At 44.3% G+C, this 24,226-nt stretch overlaps 1 protein-coding gene across 3 annotated transcripts in view; it reads left to right on the top strand.

Annotated features, from left to right (window-relative positions):
* The first annotated feature begins 15,510 nt into the window (after positions 1 to 15,510).
* The window catches only part of LOC308410891 (NACHT, LRR and PYD domains-containing protein 12-like), a 51,781-nt gene continuing 43,065 nt past the window's right edge, over positions 15,511 to 24,226 (top strand). The window contains exon 1 of one of the 3 annotated variants that reach the window (XM_080904553.1): positions 15,511 to 15,866. The gene's annotated coding sequence lies outside the window, so the exon portion shown is untranslated. Of the gene's footprint in view, positions 15,867 to 20,418; positions 21,273 to 24,226 lie in introns of those variants that run through there. The other 2 variants (XM_080904552.1, XM_080904551.1) reach the window with 2 other exon arrangements.

Here is a 24,226-nt window from a genome sequence, read left to right as displayed (position 1 = left end):
CAAAGGGGAGAAGAGACGGTGAGAAGGGGGGGGAAGAGAGACAAAAAAAAAAAAAAAAAACTCCTGGGTCACCTGTATGGAGAAAAAAAAACAAACAAACAAACAAACAAACAAACAAAGGAGACAGCAAACAACAAAGAGCAACATAATAATAGAGAAAACAAAGCACCATCACAATAAACTAGCTAGTCATAGATATCAGTATTTACTAAGTAATAAACAATATTGTGCAGCACGCAAGATAGACAGCGCACAGTGTGCTTTGAGGCAGCAGCCAAGAAAGCTTTAGTCCGCGTCTGTGAATACCCATGTGTGCATACCTGTGTGGATCAGCATGCTTGCATTCCAAAGGTTTCTCCATGTAATGATCTGCTAGGGAGTGTGGGGGGGCCTCAGCCCCGTCCTCCAGGGTGTGAAGCGGGTATGGAGGAGATCAAAACTCCAGACATCCAGAGGCCCCCAGAACACAAAAGACCATGGAAGACCAACAGAGGGGCAGCCGCGCCACTGTTCCAGTAAGAGCTGAGGAGAGTCCCAGATGAGGGCTCACTCAGCAGCCGCGGAGCAGAAGCCAGGGGGGGTTGCAGTGACGCGCCCGTGAGCTCCGCCGGCCCCCAGCTGCGCCTGAGTGACCGAGCCCTAGGCCGAGAGGCCGGGGGCACCCCACCTCCAAAGGGGGCCCGAGCGAGCCCCAGGCCCCAGGCCCCGACAAGCGGCCGCCAAGGAGTGAGCCGGTGTGTACCCGGACGCCCACCCCCAGACACAAAGAACCACCAACACACCGACACCTGAGGGAGTCCGCCACCGGCAGGGGAAGTGGTGGTGGGTGGAGATAGGCCTCCAAACCTTGGAGGGCCTGAGGTGTCCCCAGAGAGGTGGCGTCTGATACCCAACCTGACATATAGACACAGACATACAGGCACACACAGACACAAACATCCATTCCCACCCTCATGCTCTCATATGCACTCACTCCACACTCAACCAACGTGGAGACAGACATAAAGAGACGCTGTACACACAATCACACTCCCCAAGCGTACTCTACAATCCGGGTCTAGGTACCCTTGCCCCTGGAGGGGGGAATTGCACCCAGACCCAGGTGGTGTTACCCTTTTCCCTGCGGTGGGGAGAGGCAGACCACCCCGACTCCGCAGCAGCAGGGAGGCCCCACACCCCAGACCGCAGCCGGACGGCCAACTCCTCCTACTAGCCCTCCCGCTCCAGCAGGCCGCAGAGAATGGGGGTGGGAGAAGACTCCAAACCTCCCTCCACCCGCTCATTGTAGTGTTGATGCATATGTGTTCTAAGGTGCAATTAAAACCCAGGAGGGCATGGAGCTACCTGCCAAGGAGCAGCAGGTAAGCGCATAGTCCCTCCTGCTAACCCTCAATGACTAAGTGTATTTAAAATTGAGAGGTGGGCAACGACGTCAGGGGTGAGGTATACACCCTGATGGTGATTTGGACTCCGTGATTGTGCCCACCCCCAAGATCCTATATGTATGTGTAATGAGAGTGTGAATAATGTGAATGTCTAAGATGTGGGATAAAATTGAGGCAGAGGCAGCCAGAAGGGGACAGGGGGGGGGGGTAGCCTCCTCTGCACCCTGGTGACATACCCCCACTCCAAGGCCCTACATGTGTGGGTGGTTGTGGAGGAGCGGGAAGAGGGAGGCAGCTGGAGATGGGGAGGGAAGGAAGGGAGGGGCAGGTAACCCCTCCCTGGGGCCAGCTCCCCCGCTGACCCCAGTAGGCACTCCCACCCTCCGCGACCCGCCAGGGAAGGGGGGCCCAGGCCCATCAGACCGGGGCCCAGTGCAGTAGCGCCCCCCGGCTCCACAGAGCCCTGGACAGTCCACCCAACCCCACCACAGAGAAAACTGCACCCACCCCACCAACCACACATCTTCCAGACTACATAAGACGGTAAACGCCCAGGCTGAGATCTTCCTCCACCTCTCCTGTATCTCCCCCTCCTGCAGAGAGTTCCTGAGAGAAGAAAGCTCCTGCCAGATGTGACCATCCCCCCCACCAGTTGAAGAGCCCCCCAGGCGGCTCGATGCACCGGCGGCACCCTGCTCCAGGGCCGGGCCCCCATGCACCCACCCGCCCACAACCCCGGCAACACACCAACCAGGACCCGAGCCCCCGAGGCCCGGCCCGGGCCCCCGCCCAGAGACGGAGCACCCCCAGAACCTCACGCCCATCCCGGACCCACCCAGGGGCAGCCAGGTTGCCAGGTCAGTAACCCACGTCCGTCAGCACAGACCCTCCCCTAGCCCCGCTGCACGCAGCCGCGAGGAAACAGTCACCTGAGAGCCAACAGAGCCCTCAACTGGACGTGACCGCTACCCCGGGTTGAGCCCCCCAAGGAAGATGCCTCCGGGGAACCCCCCGACGCCCTAAGCCTGTCCCTACCCCCTCACCAATCACAACAGTGAAGGCGGGACCAAACTATGACCCCCCACCCCCACTAGGTGATGGAGCTGATAAAAGGGGCCCAGAGCAATTGATCTGATGTGGTGGCAGAGGCTGTGTCAAGACTAATGTAATCTAATAGATAATTTCTATATTGGTTAGAATTAAGATTATTTTTATTTTTCCAGTTCATGAGGACTGTTTTCTTGGCTATGCATAGGGCAATGAAAACCATATGGGCTATATTCTTTTCTGAAGTGACATTATCTAAGCTGCCCAACAAACACACTAAGGGGGAGGTTGGAATGTTACATTTCAGACACTTCGATAAGTCTTCACATATCTCGCACCAAAACTTTTGCACTGGTGGACAGAACCAAAGAGCGTGGATGTAATTGTCTGGTGTATTGCCTTGACAGTGTGAGCAGTTGTTGGAAGATGTAAAGCCCATCTTGAACATCCGATGACCTGTATAGTGCACTCTATGAAGTATTTTGTATTGTATTAATTGCAGACTGGGATTTTTAATTAATTTAAAAGTTTTTAAGCAAATCTGAGACCAGAAGTTTTGGTCTAGGTTGACTGATAAATCTGCTTCCCACTTTGCAGTAGGAAGGGATATTGATTCATCTAATTTAGAAAGTGTTCTGTATATTTTAGATAATAATTTGGGGGATTTAAGAGTAAGAAAATGTGCCGCACTTAGTGGTGTTTGTAATTCAACTTGACTGAGGTTAAATTTCTTTTTTACTATGGATTTAATTTGTTGATATTCTAAAAACCTTGTCTTGTTGATCCCATATTGTTCAACTAGTCTGTCAAATGGAATAAATTCTGTTCCCTCTAATATATGTTCTAAGTATTTAATTCCTTTACAACTCCATTCTGGGAAATTAATCATATTATTGTTTTGTAATATGTCAGGGTTATTCCAGATAGGTGTACGTTTGCATGGGATTAATGAAGACTCCGTTATTTTTAGAAACTCCCACCATGCTGTTAGAGAAAAGCTGATGTTGATACTTTTAAAGCATTCATGTCTTTTGATGTTTGAGCTAATAAATGGTAGGTCTGAAATCTCTAGATCCTTGCATAGTGCCTGTTCAACATCTAGCCAGGGCTCAACTAAGAAGGTATGTTTTAACCATTCTGAGATGAACTGAAGCCTGTTGGCTAAGAAGTATTGGTGAAAATTAGGCAGATCTAATCCTCCTCTATCCTTGGTTCTTTGTAGCGTTTTTAAGCTAATACGCGGGGGTTTATCTTTCCAAAGGAATTTGGAAATATATGAATCCAGAGATCTGAACCAATCTTGTGATGGTTTGTTAGGGATCATCAAAAATAAGTAATTTATTTTTGGCAAGATCATCATTTTTATAGTGGCGACCCTTCCCATGAGTGATATGGGTAAAGATTTCCATCTAGTCAGATCACCTTCTACTTTCTTTAGAAGTGGGATGTGGTTTAGTTTAGTTAAGTCTGAAAGCTTAGGAGAGATATTAATACCTAAATATTTAATGTTTCCGGATTGCAGTGGGGCAGAGGAAGAATTATGGAAGGAGCAGTTAATGGGGAGAACTGTAGATTTTGGCCAGTTAATTGAATAATCTGAAACTCTTGAAAACCAGTTTATTAAAGTAATTACCTCAGAGAGGTTGGTTTGTGTGTTTTGCAGAAAAAGCAACACATCATCCGCATAGAGACTGATTTTATGTTCTATGTTCTTACATTTTATGCCCTTAATTGTTGTAGCCTGTCTAAATGCTGCTGCTAGAGGTTCGATAAAAATTGCAAAAAGTGAGGGGGAGAGTGGGCATCCCTGTCTGGTGCCCCTCAGGAGACAGAAGCTGGAGGATGTCTGGTCATTTGTTCTGATACGAGCCGTTGGGGAATTGTATAATATTCTTATCCAGTTTATGAAAGAGTTTCCAAAACCAAATTTGTGTAAAGTTGCGAATAAAAATTTCCAATTAACTCTGTCAAATGCTTTTTCTGCATCTAGAGATAATATTATGGCTTCGATGTTTTTATCGTATGAGTAGTCTATTAAATTAAGTAATCTACGAGTGTTTGTTGAGGAGTGCCGACCTTTTATGAAACCAGTTTGGTCAGGATGAATTAAGAGGGGGGTCATTTTCTCTAATCTCTTTGAGAGAGCTTTGCAGATTATTTTAAGGTCTACATTTAAAAGAGAAATTGGACGATAGCTTGAGGGAAATAAAGGGTCTTTGCCTGGTTTTAGCAGGAGACTAATGTTGGCAGAATTCATATTTGGTGGTAGTCTGCCCTTTTCCTCGATTTCCTGCAACATGCTGTGGAATACTGGTGCCAAAATTGTCCAGAATTCTTTGTAGAATTCTGCAGGGAAGCCGTCTGGACCTGGAGCCTTATTATTGGGCATACTTATCAGGGCTTCCTGGAGTTCACTTGGCGTCAGTGGCGAATCCAATTCCATTGCTTGACTGTCTAGTAATTTTGGAAGAGTTACGTTGTCAAGAAACAGATCAATTTCATTTTTAGATGGGTTTATTTGTGGTGAGTATAAAGTTTCATAGAAATCCCTAAAAATGTTGTTTATTCTTCCAGGATCATATATTGTGTTCCCCGATAAATCTTTAGCAGCACATATAGTTGTTTTTTCTTTATTTATTTTTAGCTGGTTAGCTAGAAATCGACCTGATTTGTTACTGTGTTCAAAATTCTGCAAGCGAAGTCTTTGTATAAGGAATTGTGTTTTTTTATTAATAGTTTCATTTAATTCTAGTTTTGTTTTGCATATTTTGTTCAATGTTTCCTGATCTTGGTGGGACGCGTAGGCTTCTTCTAGTGATTTGATGTTTTTTTCTAATTCCTGAATATTTTTGTTTTCTTCTTTCTTTTTGTGTGATGAGAAAGAAATTATTTTACCTCTCATCACAGCTTTCCCTGCTTCCCATAGAACAGAAGCAGATATTCCGGGAGTGTCATTAAAGTCTAAATATGAAGTCCATTCCTTTTTAAAGTATTTAATAAAGTCTTCATCTTTAAGTAGTGATATATTAAATCTCCAGTTTTTACTTGGCGTAGTATTATTCTTGTGCATTAGTGTTAAAGATACAGGACCATGATCGCTGACAGCTATAGGATGAATCTCAGTGTCTGAAATGTCACACAGCAGTGAGCTGCTGACCAAAAAATAATCCAGACGAGAGTAAGAGTGATGAACATGCGAGAAAAAAGTATATTCCTTACTGGTGGGGTGAAGAGAGCGCCATGCATCGCAAAGACCAAAGTCGTTCATATACTGTTTGATTATATTTGTGGACTGCCAATTACGCTGAGTTCCTGTTGTGTTGAGCCTATCCATTTCTTCATTTAGTCCAAGGTTGAGGTCACCGCCAAGAATGAGTGTGCAATCAAGGTGTTCAGAGAGTGCACTAAAAAAACCGTGGAAGAATGTAGAGGTTCTTGATTAAAACATTTATTCAACATAGTACATATAGTTTCAGTTAGGTTATTACACATAAGGATGAGCCTCTGGTCTGGTAAAAGGTCAGAAGTGCAACGGGTGAGATGAGAGGGCATGTAGGGTCAACACATACACACACACACATTAGTAGACTCATTTATAGGTGAGAGGTTGGTCATGTTTGTCTCTGGAAAGAGGAACAGCGTCTGGTAGGATGTGGGGCTCGTGTTCCAGACGAGACGAAGACAACGTTCTTTTAAACTGTGTTAAAAGTCATTGTGGTTTTGATTTGACGTGTGTATATATTCTGTCTGTGACGTATGAAGGGGCGTCGTTAATTCAAACCCTGATGCTATAAAAATCTGTGTATGCTTTGACTAAGTCGAAGATCAAGTGCTGTCTGCGTACAGACTGGTCTTCCCACGCGTGTATTCATTAAAATCAATTGTTTGACCAAGATCTTCTGGACCTGGTTGTTTGTACTCTCCTTCCTCAATATTTGAACCTTAACAACAGTAGTTCATGTTTAGAATAAAAAAAAATCCCAGCTCACTGACTTGATCGGGGCAATAGTGCCTAAAATGTTGCATAATTTTGCTGAGAGATCTTTTACTTTGTGGTAATCTTAGACGAGTAGTTTTATGGACAAAACCCAGCAGGTCATTCAGTGTTCCCTTAGTGCTGATGTGTCAGAGATGTTGGTGTAACTGAAGTAATGTTGTTAAGTCCTTAAAGTCATATTCTTTTATTGTCATGACTGTATTTGAAGCTAGTTTTATTTTTGTATGATACCTGATTTATATGGAATATGGCTGAAGTAAACTAAAGCCTAAAATACTTCGTCAGTCATTTGTTTAATAGTAATTTAACATTATATAATTCAAATGTAAAACTATGAATTGTAATTTTAAATGGTTTAAAAGCAGGTAGAATAGCATATGTAGGCAAGTATATTTCTCCTTTTCTCAAGAAGCGAAGACAAAAAGGGGAAAAAAAAGAAACAGGGCAGGGTTCGGTGGTTGAATCATCCGTCCCCACCAATGCCAAAACCAAATCTACGCCCTTGGGTTGAACTGTTGTCCACTGACCTCACTGTAAATATGTCCACTGTCTTCTTCTTTCTACACCAGCTCTGACAATCAGTCATAACCAGAGCATTATCATTCACAGCGTGTAAAATACCGACAACCCGTCACAATCGTCTGTGTTTTATGTGCCGGGTTGAGAATGTGTTGGCCTAACGCCTGAACCTCAGCATTATTGAAGCAGTGTGGGATCATCTTGACAAGGAAAGCCTGCTCTAGATATGACTCTAGCTAATCAGTGTATCCCTGTGCCATGGTGAGTCCTGACCTGATAGGTGTTCCCATGAGTATCCGTATGACTCATGGCTGTTATAACTGTTGCGGCTCCTCCAACCTATGGCCGCGGCAGGCTAAACATGAGGACACAGATGACGCGCAGCAATGAACACATAAAATACACTGTAACATTTGCTCCTTTTATTCCACATGCAACTGTCCAATATACAAATCAGCACATGGGATTAACTATTAAACAAATGCACAGATTGCACAAACAAATAACTGCAATTTACCAATAACTGCACTAACTACAATGTCAAATTACAACTTAGTCTATGGTATCAATTAGTGCACAAATATACAAAAACCATCAAGTTACAGTTAAAATACATCAAAATCATTCAAGCTGCGGTCAACAGAAAGTTTTGCCTCAGGCTCACCCTACCTTTCTGCTCATCAACATCAGGTGCTGTGAACAGGTGAGTGCAACCACATTTATCATCTACCACACCCATGAGACACGCCCCACACCCGTGCACCAATAGAGATTGACAGCCCACGTGACTTTCGCACATTGCATGCCGTGAACTCGTGGCAAAACAATCCAAGTACCGCATCAAATGCAAGCATTTGCAGCACCGCAAAACGTTCATTCTTCTGTTCCAATACCTTCTTGTTTTTCTTTGCCCCCCAAAAAGGTTCTGTACAAAACGAAGGAGAACAATGCCGGTCCGTACAAAGACAGACTTAATGAAAAGACAAAGAAAAGATACGAGGAAAAAAATCAGAGTGAAAGGGTCAGACCCTGACGAGCACACAGAGGGACAAAAGACGTCAGCGTGCTGCCCAACTTCACCACGCTCATATTTATAATTATACGGTTCTTGGAGTGAGTGCATACACTCATGAAGTTTAGTAACTTCAGGTCACTGCAACAAGCCCAGGTACAGTTTACCGACGGATGGGTGCAGGACCTTGAAATGCACCGTGTAGAACGAAAGACCATCGTATGTATCATAAGTTTACCAGTCTCACAAATTGTCTTCATAAATACACATTCGTTAACCGTTTATTAATATAACCTTTGAGCTCAACGGTAATTAATTAGTAATGGAAATAATTTCTGGTACGCATCACAGAAATGTAGCAGTGACAATAATACTGTATGCTGTAATCGTACTGGACAATTAGTGATACAAAACAACTGTTTTATCCTGTGAATAAAAGTATATGTTTTTGTCAATGTACCATAATAACAGAAGCGAAACACAATATTGTGTCAGGACAATTTACTATTTATGCACAATAAACAAAGGAGCATAGCGCGACAATTTCTGTTCAGCGCCAGACTTGCTTGTAACCTATATCACCAATTATGTTATGAAAATGACGCATTAACTACAACAGCAGACTGACCTCTGTGGAAATGCTTGGAGCAGACTAACCTGTGAGCTGGAGGGTTCTGGGACGTTATATTTTGTCTTTGAATGGCTGCAATCCAGGCCACCCGCCTCTTTGTTACTTCGGAAACACGGCTCGAACAATTTCTCTTCAACGACGTAATCCGATAACAACCGATCTCTTTACCCGTCGGCTTCCCGTGGCTGTCATGCGACCGGCTATTGCAGTTAATAATACAACGGCTTCTTGACATTTTTGTGTTTCTTTTTATCGCTGTGTAACTGAGTTCAATTGAAAACCTGCGTGCGCTAGTAACTCTTGCCATGAGTTCCCAGAATTCTTTGCGGTTTTACCCCTGAGTGACGTCACATTTTCAATCTCTATACAGTGAGTCCATTTAAACCAACCCACTTAGTCAAAAAAGGAACTCGTATGGCTCCTACATACCAGCCCCTAATTATTTTAGAGCAATAATTACATCATACTTACCATGTACTTACTTGGCTCTCTGTGAAGGCGGTCGCACTTTTCTCCTCTCCTCCTTCCCCTTATTTTCCCTGCTTAGCCTCTTGTGTCCTGTCTTGTCTCGCGTGCACTACTTTTCCCTTGAACAGTCTCTCACTGTCGTTCTCTAAAACCTAACAGAGAATTATGGATTTGATCAACTGGTCTCTGAACGCTATTGACACCCTCTTCTCAACGAGAAGTCTGGGCTCGGGAGAGCCCGAGTGCCCTGGAGGGACTTTCCCTGCCGGATACACGATGGATGGGTGGCAAACCTGGAGGATCTTGTGCCTGGTGGGACTGTCTATCGAGGACGCTGAAGATATTTACCTATTCGGAACCATGATAACAGGGTTCTTGCTGATCGGAGCTGGCTTGGCCCTGACTTATCGGAGAAATAAGAGAGCGGAACCAGCTGTTCAAACCCCCCCTAAGCTGACCGCTGGAATTGAAGCGATGGGACGAGGCGCGGCCTCCCACACCGAACGCAGCATGGTTAACACCTTGGAGACGCTTACAGCTGCCGTGAAGACTCAAACTAACACCATTGAGCGTATGATGGGATACATCAGAGAGAGGCCTGCTCACAATAACACCCTTGAGCGAAAGTTGGATAACATCGCAGAACGGCTCACTGCAGGTGTGGGGTCTCAGAACCAAAAGAATGACAACACCACGGAACAGAAGCTTGATACCATCATGGGGAGGCTCGCAGCGCTCCAACGGGAAATCGAGGCCCCAGTGTCAGAGTGCTAAATTCGCTGCTCGCATAAAGGAGAAATCAACAATATTCTACATTTGGACACCACGGCGCCAGCTGCTCAGGCCCAAGACTGGAGCCCACCAAAACAACTCCCTGATAACGACTGTGTGATGACTATTCTTCCCATCCCATGAAGGACACCTGGATCGGCTGGAGGACTGTTTACTTAGCCTGATACAGCGAAGGACACTGTCTCAGCCGAACTATGGACACGCACACACATACACTTACACTGATAAGCACGCACTCATCCCCTCCCTTCCAAACGCCTTCGATGCTTGTTCCTGCGGGGGAAGGCAGCGGGTCTGCGCGCCGCGCTGAAATGGTAGCATGGTGCAGGACGACTGCTGTGTTCCTTTGAATCACCCCCCACCCCCCTATCCATCCCCTGTGGCTTGTCATGTGCTCTGATGTTGTGATGTGGACATTAATGTGCTCTCTGTGCAGAGGAGTTTTTTTTTGTTTCCTGTTCTCATGCTGTCCTCCCATAGGTGCCCAGCGTGAGAAGAGGTCTCTTTTTTTTCCTCTTGTACTTTTCCCAATGTTGTGTAATTTTTTCAGTGTTATTCTCCCAACGCTGCCGATCTCCGACTGTATTCCCTTGTGTTGTCTTGTTGTTGTGTGTGTAAGTCGGGGGGGGGGGGGGGGTCCTATTCCTCTGTGGGACAACCTGCATATGGCCAATAAAGCATTCATTCATTCATTCATTCATGTAGGAGACATACTGATAAACATGATCAATCCTTTATCAAACATTCAAAGGTACAATTTTAATTCAAAATAAACAAATATACATACTAATAATACAAATAGACATTTGAAAAAGTCAATCTTCATGACTCTTCTGCTTCCTGTAGAAGACACTTTAGTGATCTGCCTGTCCAAACAACCAGTCTTTGTTTTAACACGAACCTGACGTACAAGTCCTTTACCGTCAGAAATTGCTTCCACAATCCTTCCAGTCACCCAAGAGTTACGAGGCGCAGAATCATCGACAACGATAACCACATCCCCAGGAAGTTCCGTCCGATTCTCTGCCACGTCTGACGCTCTGGGGCAGGTACTCCTTAACCCAGCGCTTCCAGAACAGGTCAGACATGTACTGTACTTGCCTCCATCGACGTCGTCCATACACGTCCCCCTTCTGAAACACTCCTGGTGGTATCAATGGCTTGGTCTTAAGCAGCAACAGATGGTTAGGAGTCAAGGCCTCCAAATCATTAGGATTAGTAGAGGCTTTGGTTATTGGTCTACTGTTCACAATAGCCTCTGCCTCACAAAGAACTGTACAAAGGCCTTCTTCGTCCAAATTCTGCACTTTCAAAATGGAATTTAACACCTTCCTGACAGACCTTATGAGACGTTCCCAAACACCGCCATGACGGGAACCAGCAGGGGGATTAAAAAATCCACTTTATGCCCTTTTGCAGCAGCATCTCATGAATCTGTTCCTGATTCCATCCTTCCACTGCCTCTTTCAACTCACGTTCGCCACCCACAAAGTTCACAGAGCACACTTCTTCCAGTGTAACCTCCTGGTCCAGTATTATGTCATTTCCTCTGGGAATATTCCTGTCCTGTTGCTGTCGGTTGCCACCAAACATGAACCCAAAATCACCAAAGAAACTGGAGAAGATCTTGCTGTGAGAGCTGTGGTGACCCTCTTTTAGCCTGTACTCTCCATACATGTCATACTGTTTCCTTTTCTCCTTATCTGAGAGGACCTCATAGGCTGCCCCCAAGTCTGCGAACTTGTCCAGGGCTTGCGGGTCGTCTTGGTTTCTGTCGGGGTGTAACTGCAAAGCCAGCTTTCTGTAGGCCTTCTTGATGTCCCTGATTGATGCACTCTTGTATTCATTTGCATCAACAGCATTAACTAAATTGGCCATTTTAATCTCTGGATCATTTACAGAGAGCTTTCCAAAATCAAGGTTCACTGGCCAATTAATTTCTGGTTCAGCAAGAAACTTTGGCCCTGACAACCAGGAATCATCCTTGACAAACTTCCGTTTAAGGCTCACAGCTCGCTGTTCTACAGCCTTCCTATTATTTGACATTTTTACCCGATTGCACCTAAAAGGTAAACCAATGGTGTAATGACCATCAACCAACTTAACAGAGTCCATCACTGACTTCATAAGCTGCTGATCTTCTCTAGACAAAGCAAACTGCTCATCCTGAATACATTCTGGAAAATCAGCCTTCATTTGACCTTCCCACAGCTCATCCAATCTTGACACGGAAATCCTATTGACACTCACATCAAAAATGTCAGTCTTACGATCTTCTCTGAGAGTCACCGTCCAACCCAGCATAGTTTTTACCGCATAGGGACCTCCATCCTGACTTCTAACAACCTCCCATGGCTCTAAAGCCTTGGGCACATTGGTCCCGATCAACAGGTCTACCCCGGAATTTATCTCCAGTATCTTAATATGGCGCAAATGTGGCCATCTACTGAGATCTTCCTGTCGAGGAATATTACATTGATGAACAGGCATGCTTTTCTGAGTAAATAAGTCAGGCAAGTCACCGTAGTGATCTAAATCCAAACCAGCTACTTCCAAATCTGAAACCACGTAACTACTGACCATTTTCTCCTGACCCATTGTCCGCAAAAGAATGCCAGTTTTCCTTCCTGAAAGATTCAACCTATTCATGAGCCCTTCAGTACAAAATGAAGCTGAGCTCCCAGGATCTAGAAAAGCATAGGTTACCAATGACTGAGTACCTTTCTTAGACTTCACTCTAACTGGTATTATGGACAGAGCACTATTTTGCTCACCGGCCCCAATAACACCACTGCTTTGCACAGCACATGAAGGACCTTCATCTGGTGGTTCTCTCCCTCCTATAGTTTGCACTGAAACACTTTCCCTCTGCTTGGAGTGAATATGTAAGAGTGTGGGGTGTTTCTGATTACAAACTTTACACAAGAGACGTTTCCTACAGTCCTTGCTTCTGTGCCCAATGCGCAGACAACCAAAACACACACCATTCTCTTTCAAAAAAGATAATCTTTCACAGTGCAACTTTCTTTCAAATGAAGGACACAAATCCAACATATGCTCTGCTCCACAAAACAAGCAAACCTTGGTCACAACTGAACCACTCTCTCGCCTCAATGCTGGCTCAATCTTCCCTTCCACCTTGGCCACCGTAGTAGCAAAACTACTCCGCTTAGCCTTAGGGTAAAACTGAGACTTATCATTCCTCGCCTCTTTTCTGATGGCTGTTGGAGGATCCTGTATGTCTCCAAACAATGGGTCACTTGCGATCTTAACTTGCTTTTCGACAAACTCAACAACGTCGCAAAAAACCACTTTACGTTGAAATCTTTCCTGCAGATCGCAGACAACATTCCTCCACTTATCCCTGAGCTTATAAGGCAACTTTTTTATAACTGCTTGCATATTAGCAGAGACATCCAACTCATGCAAGGACTCAACGTCTCCCATTGCATTACAACATTGCCTTAATAAACACCCATATTCCTGCAACGCCTTCACATCATCAGATTTTATAGATGGCCATTTACTGACCCTTTCGATGTAGGCAGCAGCAATTTTCAGCGAATTGCCAAAGTTCTCTTGGAGCAAAGATTTAGCTTTAGCATATCCATACTCAGCAGGCATATACTGACAGCTTCTGACCATTTCTCTTGGATGGCCTCTAGTGTATTGCTCGAGAAAATATAAACAATCCTTAGCACTGTGAGCTTGACTCTCCACCATGTGCTCAAAAGCTCTCATAAATGTTTGATATTGCAAAGGATCACCATCAAATAACTGAATGTCACGACTTGGTAGCAAAAACAGAGACTGCTGCTCAGCTAATAAAGTTGTAATTTCATTTTGTTTCTTCAAAACTGTGACTAGATGATCATAACCCTCACTACCTTGCACTGTATGTGTAAGAGGTTTCGATTGTGCGTGAGACTGCGACATCATCCGAGTAGTCGAAACTGCACCTGGAAATACTTGATATAACTTCGTCTCTGACTGTTCCAACGAAACGACCTTGGGCTGAGAAATATTTTTAACCTTGGGCCTTACATCCAATACCTGCGCTTGATGATCACTTGCATCAACACCCTGATATGGTCGCTCTGGTAACACAGGTTTGAACGTCGGAGCATTGGGATTTAAAAACGACTAAACTCCCCTGCTCTCGTTCTAAATTTAAGTTAAGATGGCGCCGGTGAGGTCGGCTGCCGTCACGACTGCTCCGACCACTTTTTCTTTGTCTTTGTTTTTTAAGTTAGTTTTCAGCGTTTCTAAATCGGCAAAATCATCACCATTGGGTACATTAGGTATGACAGTGACACTCTTGTTTCTATTGGTATACAATGTACTCACAATTCGAAGTTTTTAACTCCGGATCCGAGCTGGCCGAGTGAGATCTCGAGGGAGAACAAAGGGAAGCGGCGGCGGCCTAGAGGGGCTGCAATTGGGACTGCAATCTCCTCTGCTTCACCGAGACATGGCTGAACCCAGCGGTGCCGGACCACGCCATCCAGCCGGCCGAGTTCTTCTCGGTTCACCGCATGGACAGGACACGGGACTCGGGGAAGTCAAGGGGAGGCGGCGTGTGTTTAATGGTGAACAACAACTGGTGCAACAGTGCGAACGTTGTTCCTCTCACACGCTCCTGCACACCAAATCTGGAACTACTGTCCATCATGTGTCGTCCTTTTTATCTACCTCAGGAATTTACATCGGTCATTGTAAGTGCCGTTTATATTCCACCACAAGCGGACACGGTCACCGCCTTATGCGAGCTGCATGAGGCACTCACACAGCACCAGACACAACACCGGGACGCTGCGCTTATTGTGACGGGGGACTTGGTGATAAGACCCACCACTGTAGTGTCGTCCGCAAACTTCACAATGATGTTGGAGCTGTTAGTGGCTGTGCAGTCGTAGGTGTAGAGTGAGTACAGGAGAGGGCTCAGTACACACCCCTGTGGAGCACCAGTGTTCAGTGTGATGGGGGATGAGGTGATGCTGCCCAGTCTGACCACTTGGCGTCTGTCAGACAGGAAGCTAAGGATCCAGCTGCAGAGGGAGCTGCTCAGTCCTAGATCCTGCAGTTTCCTGTCCAGCTTCGAGGGAACGATGGTATTGAATGCTGAGCTGTAATCTACAAACAGCATCCTCACATACGTGTCTCTCTTCTCCAGGTGTGACAGGGCAGTGTGTAGTGTCAGGGCTATGGCATCATCAGTGGACCTGTTGTGGCGGTATGCAAACTGTAGAGGGTCCAGTGAGTCGGGTAGTGCAGAGCAGATGAAGTCCCTGACCAGCTTCTCGAAGCATTTGCTCACGATGGGGGTCAGGGCTACAGGTCGCCAGTCGTTCAATGAGGAGATGGTGGAGGATTTGGGTACAGGGACGATGGTGGCCATTTTGAAGCAGGCTGGGACTACAGACAGAGAGAGGGAAAGGTTGAAGATGTGCGTGAACACTCCAGCCAGCTGAGCCGCGCATGACTTGAGGACGCGGCCGGGAATCCCGTCCGGACCAGTAGCTTTGCGCGCGTTCACCTTCCTGAAGCACTTCCGCACATCCTCCTCAGACACAGTGTGCGCACTGACGTCATCCGCGGTGCGCACACTGTCCGGTCTCGTGGTGTTCGCTGTGTCGAATCTAGCGTAGAATACGTTTAGATCCTCACACAGAGAGTAATGGAGGGGGCGTTTCCGCGATGCGCGTATCGAGGCTTGCTTCATTTATGGGAGGAGCTGAAAATGATGACGTCCGAAGCCTCGCTGCCCGGCTGTACCACGTGACTGGTTCATGAAGTGGTTCGAACTTTGCCGCGAGATATGACAGCGATATAAACCCCTCAGACTTCATTCAAAATGTACGTGTTTGATGGAGAGTTGCGGTTAGTGAGAGTTTGGAGACAGTTTGGAGGTTTATGAGAGTGAGGAGAGAAAGTCAGGAGAGAATGGAGCCAGCTAAGGAGAGGAGGATGTCCTCCCCTGTGTGGGAACATTTTGATCTTATTCCTCCCAACAAGGTATGTAAATTTCTACAGAAGATGTATTTTCATGATACTGATGGTGCAATAGAATTTATGTTGAGCTGTCTTGACTTTTGTACAAGGTGAAGTGTTTGCTATGTGCCAGGGAGCTGGGATATAACAGCAACACCTCATCCATGCTTAGGCACTACAGAGCTTTGCATGAGAATAAGGGGAACACCGATTGTGGAGCAAGACCAGGTGAGCATCAAATGCCAGGATAATATAGCATGCAGTAATGTTACTAAATGATAATAATAATAATAATAATAATATTATCATTATTATTAATAATAATGATAATGATAATAATAATAATAATAATAATAATAATAATAATAATAATAATAATAATAATGGATTTGATTTATATAGCGCTTTTCAAGGCACCCAAAGCGCTTTACAATACCACTATTCATTCACTCTCACATTCACACACTGGTGGAATATAACAATATTATACAACTGTTATAAGTTACGTGTGTGATATTTATATTTGTGCTTTGTCTTTATTGTCTTTCCTCAGGAGAACAATCTCAAATAGATGAAGACCAGGGGTCCGTTCTTCGTACCTCGCTAAGTAAGTTAGCTGGATTTGATTGCTGACGATTTCGCGTGATCTTGGGTCGTTCGGTTCCCCGAAGCTCATCCGGGACTTGCTGCCATAGCAACAGAGCCATAAGCAGGTCCCGAGCAGGTTTACTTTATGTAAACAGGATTAGATCGCGGCCACTCAGGTATGTCCGCTTCATTTATACGAAAGCAACAGCGATATTTTACCACTGTTTCACCATAAATAAATAACATCAATGTAACTAAAGATAATGCAGCACTTGATCCTTTTATTGATGTCACACAGATACATACAGGTCATTTCCTAATAAAGGGAAATGTACTATTAACATTCTATTACATGTATGTGATTATTACAGATGTAATCCATATTTCAGAGTAGTAATTGTAAATTACTTCGTGTAATCAAGATGAGAGACCACAGCTATAAAAGCGAAGGTGGATTTGGGAAGCCTGTCGCAGCCATGTCCTGTCCGTATACGCGAGCCACCCATTGTGGAAGGTGCAAGATTGATAAGGAGAGTCCTCAGAATTCAGCGTATATTGCGGGATAGACAGGATCCTTTAGCTCAGCGCGACAGTGTGCTCATAGAGAGATATCGATATTCCCGTGAGGGTATTATTCACTTAACCAACTTGTTGACGAGGGGGTGCAGGACCACCACCTGTCTTTTTTTGCTCTGCCCTTTTCTTGGTTGCTGTTATAAACAAACAAACAGATTATTTCAGGGTCTCTTTCCAAGAGACTAAAAGCAATATAAGTGATAAATATTACCATTCTGTAGAATATTCTTATATTTCACTTTTACTTGTTCCCATGTTCTAGTGGGTCCTGTTGTGGCTCTAATGTGAAAGAGGATATAATATAACATATTATAATATAATATAATGTAATATAATATTGGATAATATAGTGTGATATGATAAATCTACCCTACCGCCTACTGGTGTTGGCCAGAAGGGCCGATGGCGCGATATGGCAGCCTGGCTTCTGTCAGTCTGCCCCAGGGCAGCTGTGGCTACAACTGTAGCTGCCTCCACCAGTGTGTGAATGTGAGAGTGAATGAATAGTGGCATTGTAAAGCGCTTTGGGTGCCTTGAAAAGCGCTATATAAATCCAATATATTATTATTATTATTATTAAATTACTTACGAGTTTGATTTGTCAGCAACTTCCTGCCAGCCCTCTCTCCTTGCTTTTGCAGCCTTTGCAGTGTTCCCTTGCGTTCTGATTAAACTCTGAAACTCCTGAAATCCCTCACTCAAGAGTTCTTGCTCTGCTGCCGAAAAATACCGAGCGCTCTCCTTCGACATTTTCGCCGACCAATCAGAGGGTTGCTGATCAATGTTTCTACTATCGATGCGTAGCCCCTTTTACGACACCCAGTGATCTCACATTACTTCATCCAGCTGTACTAATCGTCAACAACAGGTGTGTTCGGAGAACCGGATTAGCGAGCTCAAAGTTAGCGCGATGATTTGGTCTTGTATGTAGTAAGCGAGGTACGAAGAACGGGCCCCTGGTTAGCATGGTGATTGAGGACTCCCAGCCATTTAGCATTGTGGAGGACAAAGAATTTAAAAGATTTGTTAAACCATTAAATCCTAGCTATGTTCTCCCCACTAAAAAGGTCATAAAAGCAGTGAAAATTTAGTTTTTACAGAATAAAATGTGAACAGGCAGTGTGTAGCTGTCCATACTTCAACGTTACAAAAGCACAACCACTGTCCACACCCCAACCACACCTCACCTGACAGTAAATGATCATTTCCATTTTAAGCATTTCCAAATGATCATTTTCCATACTGCCAGTATAAATATACACAGTATACTGCATCACTACAATATACATGTTTCACACACTCCTTTTGTTGTTGACATTTACAGGCTGTGTGCAAAAGGCCACACACTTCAAATTCATGCCAACTAATATTTTTACGTCCAGTAGGTGTCCTACTAGAGCAAATGAAGCTTCAAGAAGCTTTGTGCTGGGGTGAACCAATTGGAGGAAGAGCTTCAGTGCTTCATGAGGCTTCGTCTGCCCATCACTACCAATAACTGCACTAACTACAATGTCAAATTACAACTTAGTCTATGGTATCAATTAGTGCACAAATATACAAAAACCATCAAGTTACAGTTAAAATACATCAAAATCATTCAAGCTGCGGTCCACAGAAAGTTTTGCCTCAGGCTCACCCTACCTTTCTGCTCATCAACATCAGGTGCTGTGAACAGGTGAGTGTAGTGATGGCCCGCTTGAAGCTGACGCTCCGGAGCGTGTGTCGAAAAAAACAACACACTGGTTCAGAAGCACTGTGTCGAGGCTTGCTTCGTTTGGCAAAAGTCACGTGACCAGTGACGTCCGAAGCTTCATTACGCACGTAACTGCTTCGGTACCTGATTCAAACGGATATAAGGAAGTGAGGCAGGGATAGCTCAGTAGGTAAAGTGGTCGCCCCATGATCGGAAGGTCGGCGGTTCGAATCCACTTAACGGCTACCCTGAGGTACCCCTGAGCAAGGTACCGTCCCTACACACTGCTCCCCGGGCGCCTGCTTAGTGGGCTGCCCACTGCTTCACTGAGTGAATGGGTCAAATGCAGAGAAAAACAAGTAATTTCCCCATGGGGATCAATAAAGTATCCATTATTATTATTATTATTATTATTATTATTATCATCCACGGGATTCGTGGAGTGTGTTGATGGTGACAGAGAGCGACGAGGTGATCATTCCACTGACAGATATGGAGCCAGCGAGGAAGAGAGGACGTTCTGGCGTGTGGGAATATTTTGAGTTGATTTTGCTCAATTCATTTTATCTGCCGAAGTGAAAAACTTGAAATGTCCAAAATCATGTTTTCATAATGTAAATATCATTACAGCATATGACTTTAGGAACACTTCCATGTGAATTAAAGCTAATGAAGACTACAAAAATGTATTTGACACTATACGTACATGACATTGCTACAGTTTAGAAAATCATTTTGTTTATTGTTTTTAGGTGATAGTCTGCAGGACCCAGGAATACCTGCATATCTACCAGCTTGCAGTGTGGTTCCTGCACTCCACAGCCTCTTCTGTTCCATGCAAGTGGATTTTCTCCAGGGCAGGAGAAACTATTTCTAAGAAAAGAAACAGACTCAGCCAGCGCACAGTAACACTAATCCTCTTGTTAACTGTAAATAACAAAAGGGCTACCTTACATTGATCATGTTTTTACTTTGCAAGTTCTTGATTAGGGGTGGGTTTTGATTATCGCCTTTCTGATTACAATCCATGCTAAATTGAATAAAGTGATATTGATTCATTAAAATCCCGTGTCGATTTGTAAATTAACGTTATTATGCCTGAAACGCCAGCATCTCAGGTTAAACCTCACAACATGTCGTCAAACACCATGCAGCTAAAACAGTAACTGGGAGCAGGTTTACGGATTCTGCATACAAACGTGAACACAGAGCGCGGACCCGACGCGTCAGAGTCAGATTTTGGTGTGTCGTCGGGTCTGCGCTGTCTTTGCCTCGCTGGCTTCTGCAGCTGCAGGTTTCATAACTCTCTGTTTACATCTCTAATTAAGTCTCACATGTGTCAGCTTTCTTTTAATAGATACGAAATTATGGATATATACTGTTAAATGATCAGAATTGTAATATTTCTGACTGAGGCAAAACTTTCCAGATTCCAATCAAATTGAATCGGATCCTGTATCGAATCAAAATGATTCTACAAATCGGTAACGATGCAGCCGTACTCAGCTTCCTAAGCATTTTCCCTTTCCAGTTCACAATCAATCCCACCCCTAGGTCAAAAATATGTATAGGACAATTGGCCTCATCTAATATTTTGTATGAACCTGTCCAGCTGTCCAGTGATTAAACGACAAGTAGATGGAGGCAGGACTCCACAGCAGGGGCATACTCCATAATGTGCTGTGCGTTATCATATGTATATTATATATATTGCTCACTTATTGTATTTACCAACATCAAGGAGTTATGAGCAAAGAAAGGCCACACCATAGTGCATGTTTAAATAGGGAAAGTTTATTGATCAAAATGTATTACGCAGATACGCATTACATTTTTTTCAGCCCCCCAATCGAGAAAACAAAACCAATTACATGTTCAAAGCAACGGAACGGTGGCCCAATATCAGAGAGAACTCCACTCTTGAGTGAGCAGTGATAATTGAGCAGTCCGTTTTATTTTGCAGATTCAAGCTGCTCTTCAAAATTTTCACCACCAGATGTCACCGGAGAGGACTGTGTTGAAAAGCTTCGAGTAATGAACCGTTTTTCAATACAAGCTTCAGTGCTTCGGAAAGCTTCATTTGGCCATCACTAGGTGAGTGCAACCACATTTATCATCTACCACACCCATGAGACACACCCCACACCCGTGCACCAATACAGTGAGTCCATTTAAACCAACCCACTTAGTCAAAAAAGGAACAACTCATATGGCTCCTACAATAACTATTAGAAACTGGATTCACAATAATATTTCTAACAAACCATTTCTAACTGAGCAGCATTGTTTCCTTAGTCACACTGTTACTCTGAGAAATTTCAGAATGGACTGCTGGACCATAGTGACTAACCCTCAAACCCTCCTACCCACCTCGACATACAAACTCTGTGTGGCTTCACGTGTTCTGTTGATGTTTACATGATCGAAATGACTTGAACACAAACAAACAAACAAAGAGGAAGACCACACCGGAAGGAAAAAACTACAAGTCCCAGCATCCTCTGTGTTTAGGGCGGAGCAGTGAAAGTGAAAGCCTTCAGAGTAGCAGGAGGAGGAAGGTGGAGCTGAGGCCGGTCAGTGTTAACATGAATATGTTTCTTCTTATGACATAAAATAATTCCACGCTGTTCGTGTCTGTGGGTGAAATGTGAGGCCGGTCGGCTCCTCTGAGCGCTGGTTTCCTGTAAGTAGAGAGGAAGTGAGTTTAGCTGAGCCTCCGTTTAGTGTGAGAGAGCAGGAGGAGAGTGAGAGCTGTGCTGAGGCAGGGTGAGTGTAAACACCGCTCTGACATTACTGTGTCTCTGTGGCGGGAGCAACAGGCTCCGTCAGTGGAGGCAAAAATAATCAGACTTTGGTTTTTCAAAGGAAACAACTTTATGTCGGAAGTTCCCGCACGCTCATTGGATAACGGTGTGTCAAGACTTTAAAAACAACAATGGCGACAGAAACTCTGTGAGTGGAGTTCAGGGTGACGTTATGAAACTGTGACGTTTGAGCCACTTCCTGTTCTCAGTCCCAGCGTCCTGATCACCGAGGTTTCTGTTGCTCTGATATCTGATATTGATTATATCGGTAAACAGGCTGTAGCATAAACATCAGGTCTGTTCTTCCTACCTCGCTTACTACATCCAAGACCAAATCATCGCGCTAACTTTGAGCTCGCTATCCCGGTTCTCCGAACACACCTGTTGTTGATGATCAGTACAGCTGGATGAAGTAATGTGAGATCACTGGGTGTCGTAAAAGGGGCTACGCATCGATAGTAGAAACATTGATCGGCAACCCTCTGATTGGTCGGCGAAAATGTCGAAGGAGAGCGCTCGGTATTTTTCGGCAGCAGAGCAAGAACTCCTGAGTGAGGGATTTCAGGAGTTTCAGAGTTTAATTAAAACGCAAGGGAACACTGCAAAGGCTGCAAAAGCAAGGAGAGAGGGCTGGCAGGAAGTTGCTGACAAATCAAACTCGTAAGTAATTTAATAATAACAATAATAATAATAATAATAATAATAATGGATTTGATTTATATAGCGCTTTTCAAGGCACCCAAAGTGCTTTACAATGCTACTATTCAGTCACTCTCACATTCACACACTGGTGGAGGCAGCTACGGTTGTAGCCACAGCTGTCCTGGGGCAGACTGACAGAAGCCAGGCTGCCATATCGCGCCATCGGCCCCTCTGGCCAACACCAGTAGGCGGTAGGGTAGATTTATCATATCACACTATATTATCCAATATTATATTACATTATATTATATTATAATATGTTATATTATATCCTCTTTCACATTAGAGCCACAACAGGACCCACTAGAACATGGGAACAAGTAAAAGTGAAATATAAGAATATTCTATAGAATGGTAATATTTATCACTTATATTGCTTTTAGTCTCTTGGAAAGAGACCCTGAAATAATCTGTTTGTTTGTTTATAACAGCAACCAAGAAAAGGGCAGAGCAAAAAAAGACAGGTGGTGGTCCTGCACCCCCTCGTCAACAAGTTGGTTACGTAAATAATACCCTCACGGGAAAATCGATATCTCTCAATGAGCACACTGTCGCGCTGAGCTAAAGGATCCTGTCTGTCCCGCAATATACGCTGAATTCTGAGGACTCTCCTTATCAATCTTGCACCTTCCACAATGGGTGGCTCGCGTAAACGGACAGGATATGACTGCGACAGGCTTCCCAAATCCACCTTCGCTTTTATAGCCGTGGTCTCTCATCTTGATTACATGAAGTAATTTACTATTACTACTCTAAAATATGAATTACATCTGTAATAATCACATACATGTAATAGAATGTTAATAGTACATTTCCCTTTTTTAGGAAATGACCTGTATGTATCTGTGTGACATCAATAAAAGGATCAAGTGCTGCATTATCTTTAGTTACATTGATGTTATTTATTTATGGTGAAACAGTGGTGGAATATCGCTGTTGCTTTCGTATAAATGAAGCGGACATACCTGCGTGGCCGCGATCTAATCCTGTTTACATAAAGTAAACCTGCTCGGGACCTGCTTACGGCTCTGTTGCTATGGCAGCAAGTCCCGGATGAGCTTCGGGGAACCGAACGACCCAAGATCACGCGAAATCGTCAGCAATCAAATCCAGCTAACTTACTTAGCGAGGTACGAAGAACGGGCCCCGGGGCCCTATTTCAGGAAGCCGGTTTAGAAAACTCAGAGTGAAAAACGATACTCAGGGTTGAGTAACCCCGAACTGTCCAACTCGGAATATTCGGTTTCAGAAAGGCTGATAACAAGTAGTTCAGTCAACGCGGAGTTGCTTTAACCCCAAGTTAAACGCGCGCACGAGGATACATAAAGCCCTGATTAGTGGAGCACAGATTAAGCGAGTCACCATGGAGACGGAGGGAAAGAAGGCGCGGTCAATGTATTTTACAGCGCTTGAGGCCGAAATTCTGATGGCAGCATATGCCGATAACATGCAAATTTTGCGGAAAAAAAGTAACACAGCCTCAGCTGCAAAAGAAAGGGAGCATGCATGGCAAAACATAGCCGACAGAGTCAATGCGTGAGTGTTAATTTAAACATTGATCTAGGGATTTCCACCCATTTAACACGTTATTTTATTATATTTTATTTTATTTTTTATTTCATACATTTTATTTTGTGATGTGATGTGATGTGAGCGCAGGTGCAACCCAACAGGCCCCAAACGTTCCTGGCAGCAAGTAAAAATGAAATATAAAAATATAGTCCAAACAGGTAAGGTGTAATTGTATTATGAGCCATAGTGCTTGGTCTGTTTGTCCCATGTAAATCAATTGCAGTTAGAGGCTACATTAATTTCCCCTCTGTAAGCACTTATTGAAATTATCTGAGCACATTACAAGTACATATTTGCTTACTCTGTATGCTCAAATGTGACCCGTTATAGCCAACAGGAAAAAAGCGGAGGCCCGAAAAACAGGTGGGGGTCCTCCACCACCACCACTCACAGAGGCTGAGCAGTTGGCTTCCACATTTGTGATAATGTTGGCAGCATCACATATGATC

Source organism: Rhamphochromis sp. 'chilingali' (assembly GCF_963969265.1).
Source record: "Rhamphochromis sp. 'chilingali' genome assembly, chromosome: 15".
In the NCBI taxonomy this organism is placed as follows: Eukaryota; Metazoa; Chordata; class Actinopteri; order Cichliformes; family Cichlidae; genus Rhamphochromis; species Rhamphochromis sp. 'chilingali'.
Note: the sequence above shows the minus strand (reverse complement) of the source record. Positions and strands in the feature narration are given on the sequence as shown.